This window comes from Pundamilia nyererei, unplaced genomic scaffold (genome assembly GCF_000239375.1).
Source record: "Pundamilia nyererei isolate P.nyererei 1_Seehausen unplaced genomic scaffold, PunNye1.0 scaffold00043, whole genome shotgun sequence".
Taxonomy (NCBI): domain Eukaryota; kingdom Metazoa; phylum Chordata; class Actinopteri; order Cichliformes; family Cichlidae; genus Pundamilia; species Pundamilia nyererei.
The window spans coordinates 2,998,104-3,002,312 of NW_005187444.1; the positions used below are offsets into that span (position 1 = coordinate 2,998,104).

General features: G+C 38.7%; 1 protein-coding gene across 1 annotated transcript in view; it reads right to left on the reverse strand.

Moving 5' to 3' along the window:
- LOC102198332 (alpha-1,3-mannosyl-glycoprotein 4-beta-N-acetylglucosaminyltransferase C-like) overlaps positions 1–3,651 on the reverse strand; it is a 95,276-nt gene extending 91,625 nt beyond the window's left edge. Inside the window, exon 1 of the mRNA XM_005731530.1 lies at positions 3,539–3,651. The gene's annotated coding sequence lies outside the window, so the exon portion shown is untranslated. The remainder of the gene's footprint in view (positions 1–3,538) is intronic.
- Positions 3,652–4,209: the final 558 nt, after the last annotated feature.

A 4,209-nucleotide genomic window follows, 5' to 3' on the forward strand; every position in this document is an offset into this window, starting at 1 on the left:
GTATATTTTATTAAATATTATTTATTTAAGATAAGATAAGATAAGATAACCTTTATTAGTCCCACACGTGGGAAATTTGTTTTGTCACAGCAGGAAGTGGGCAGTGCAAAAGTTATGAGGCAAAAATTAGAATACAATTTAATATTTCTATACTTTCTATCAACACTACAAGGTTGTTCAGTTATACATCGGGTGCTTAGTGTGTACTTTAGATATTCACACATGCTTTGCAGAAAAGCTAAGCTTAGTGAATCGATGAATAAATCAAGAGAAAACTGATGAAGTGATACAAATATATGCTCAAATACAACCATGTACTGGTTTCTTGGTGTCGTACTTCATGACCTTCTTCTTTATGAAATGTGAATATGGATTTCCTGTTCGGAAAACTGGCTATGAAAGTTTCAGAACACGACTTAATTAAGGGTTTTAGACGTTCAAGACTCTCCAAGAATGTTTTGAGGTCGACCGATGACTCTTTAATCCAAGGGAAACACAGGAGGGCGGGTGGAAGGCGAGGACAGAGAAAAATATTTGAATTTTCTCAAACAGTTTGACACAGCCTCGTCTTGTCTCTCCGATAACGGATGCAAATTACTATTTCCTCCATCTGGGATACATTAGAAAGAAGATCTTATCATATTTAGCTGCCAAACAAACTTAGAACTATAACAGCTCTGTGCAAGCCTCGCAGCCAGATAGCAAATGAGTAACAGCCACAGATACAAAAACACAAGCAACAGACTCTAATCTAATGTGTTTGCCTGATTAATGTGGTTTTAAACAGATTTTCCTCTCACATAAAATAATAGTTTATTTGGTGAGTCAAAAGAATTTCTTGAAATTCCAAAACAATGGGCCTGAGATCACCAGTTTAGATATTCTCCCCCTTCTTGTATATCATACAGAGTCAAAACAGTGAAACTGAGTGTTTGGGTGATGGCACAAACACTTTAACTGTATTCTCTAACACCACAGTCATTTTAAGTTTGAGTGGTCTGAAGAAATACAATATCTGTATCTGCTTGTGACCTTATCCAAGGTCCTTTACCTTTCATCCAACTAGAATCATCCCCACTTGTTTCTAGCAAATATACAGGTGCCAGAGCAGCACGAAATTACTGGTCCCGAAGTGAGAATCACTGACTTTAGAGGCTATGGGAAGAAATTTACATCAGATTTGCATATGCAGCTTGAAGATCAAACTTTTCAAAAATGCTGGCTGGTTCACAAAAAGCAGCAAGACAGAACTGGCTCAGCAACAACAAAGGAACCACATCTATAGAAAACAGATAAATGTTTGATTTGGAGTTCAACCTAAGAGATATTTCTCCTCTAAACTTTTAGATCTTTTTTTTTTTTTTAGATAATTGTCGAAAACTTGAAAAGGTAAAGCTTCTCAATATTTCATGAGAAAAAGAACATCCTAATAACATTCATGAAGGAAAATCTTGTTTCATCATCTTTCCCCTGCTGTTAATCATCCTCTGATCATTCACGATCAGGGGGATTGATGGTGAAGTTGACCCACTAAACCACCAACCTGTATATAGAACTCACCTGGGTTTAAGCAGCTACGACAGCAAAAATGATGCTTACAAACCATCTGTGTTGATAATAGAATAGAACAAATAAGATAAAGGAGGAGAATTTTCCTGTCTTTAATGAAAACCTGTAACAGATGGTGTTATGTAAGGGATCTAAGCACTTCTTTCACCACTGAAATACCATTAACTCAAAACATAATGCAATGAATGATTAATACTGGACCTTGCGGTGTGCAGTCAGAGCAATGATTGTTCAAGGTAAAAAAGTCAATACTTTCCCTCATCACCTCCATACATCATGCGATTTCCAAACACTGTTAGAGCGTAGACTATAACAGCAGCAGCAGTGAGATTTCTTCTTCCATCATTGGTGGCCAATAGCGTTTCACATCACCAGCACAACAGAACTGGAGCGCCATCCATTAGCCTGTCAGAAACTTTGAATTAGAATTGATTCCTCTTGGCATAATTATTCATCTGTTCCTATTATTTATCATGGTGACAACAGTGCTGCTGTGTTTGATTGGGTGATTGCCTCAGATTTTGGGGTGCAAAATTAGAAGTCAGAGAACAGTTGCTCCCCAAACACTTGACAACTGATCTGTTTGGCCAGCGTCTGGAGAAGCAGCGGAGCCCAAATGAGCACACTTATCTGAGTTGCACTCCCTACATACTGATTTATGAGATGTTTTCTCTGTTATTAAATTGTTTTGTCATTTGTCATCTTTTGTTCAAACTATTAAAAAAAAGACTAACAAAACATCAAAATTGTGATAATTTGCTTTTTGAGGTGACATGTGTGAGGCATCGTTTCAAGGCGTTTCTTTATGTGTGTGACTGACAGAGAATATACTGCAGAACTGATTGTGAAAGCACTGAAAAACTGTTGAAACACTAACTAAAGCTGCAGCTTTATGTTGACTGTGGCATGTCGCTTAGAGAAAGTATGAGTGGCAGTAAATAACTACTGCTGAATGGCAGAATGCGAGCATCAATATCTCAGGCAAAGAATAAAAAATGGCTATAATCCAAATGACATCGGGTAAAGTAAACAGGGACATTGGATCTCTGAGGTGAAGCAGATGACACAGCTCAGCAACAAAACAGAGAGGAGCAGTGGATACATGATTGATGGATAAATGAATGAATGAGAATGTGAATAGTGCCCCAGAGTTGCTCAGGCATGCAAAATACACTGGTTTTTCACCCAGGCTAATTTTAGGAGACATGTAAACTTCTGCAATACTAACTCTATTAGACGCTATCCATTTATTCTCTTTGGTTACAAAGCCATTTCAAAGGCTTTCGGGCTCCAGGGAAGCACAGTCAGGGCCATTACAGTGGGAACATAGGGATGGGAACCGATAAGAATTTAGTGATTCCAATTCCATTATCAATATCACTTATCCATTGGATTCCTTATAAATTCCCGTTGGCTTCACTTTAAGAGTCACCACCATCCCCAAGCAGCATATCATTGCGTTCATGCAAATTGTTAAATACTGTGTGGTCAAATGTTTGTGCATGTTGGAGGTATTTTCCATCTTGCCTGTGATCAGTGTTGTGGTCATTACTCAAAAAAAGTAACTCCAAAAGTAAAAGGTTATTACATACCGAGCACCGCAGGGGACATGGGAGAAAAAAATTAAGACGGACTTTTGCGAGATCTCGCAAAACAAACTCGGGATCTCGCAAAAGTCCGTCTTAATTTTTTTTCATCCATGTCCCCTGCGAGGCTCCGTAATTACAAGTATTACACAGAACTCGTTTCTTAAAAGTAACAGGAGAAAGACAAATACGTAAAATGATATGAAACACACCATCTCATAATTACCACCTGATAATACAAACCTAGAGGCTACAGCCCCTAATGAGGACACGTGATCTTTCTCTTAGTATTTAGATATGAACACAAAGCCAACAGCATACATCCAAGTTGAAAACCATCACAAAGAGACTCAATATGAACAGATAGAAACGGAGTTTGTTACCTGTTGAAGTTCAGCGGCGACACCACAAATGACTGCTCACTTCATCACGGTGCTGGACTGGGGTTTAGCATTTATGCTGCTTTAGCATCTCTCTGGGTTCTTGGGTAGCTTAGCATTAGCACGCTATGCTCGCGAGGAGGCAAAGTTGTGCAAACAGTATAATACAAATGTTTCTCTCTTGAAGCAGTCTCCATTTTACATTCTCCCTCTCATCCTTTTGTGCAATAAAAATAAAAGTAATGTCCATATCCACTCTGTAAACTGCTTACATGGGATTACGTGGGTTAAAAACTGCTCTTTTTGTAGAAGACGATGGATATAAGAGCACGCACTGACTTCATGACACAAACATCCACCATCAGAACAGGGTATGGATAAAATAACTGTTTTGAGTTGTGACCTTTTTAGCTGGCTTAGTGCAGGGACCCATGTATTTTCTTAACATCTTATCCAGCTTGGAGTCAATGGCGAAATTGGAGTCTATCCCAGCTTTCATGTGTCTAACACAGGGAGACAGCTCTTTATATGCACACATGCACACTTCCATCCAAGTTAGAATCACCAGCTAATACAACAGTCTTTGGACTGTCGGCTGAACACAAACTACTTGAAGCTGACCCACAGGCACAAAGAGAATCTATATACAGTCCCGATCAAAAGTTTAAGGCCAC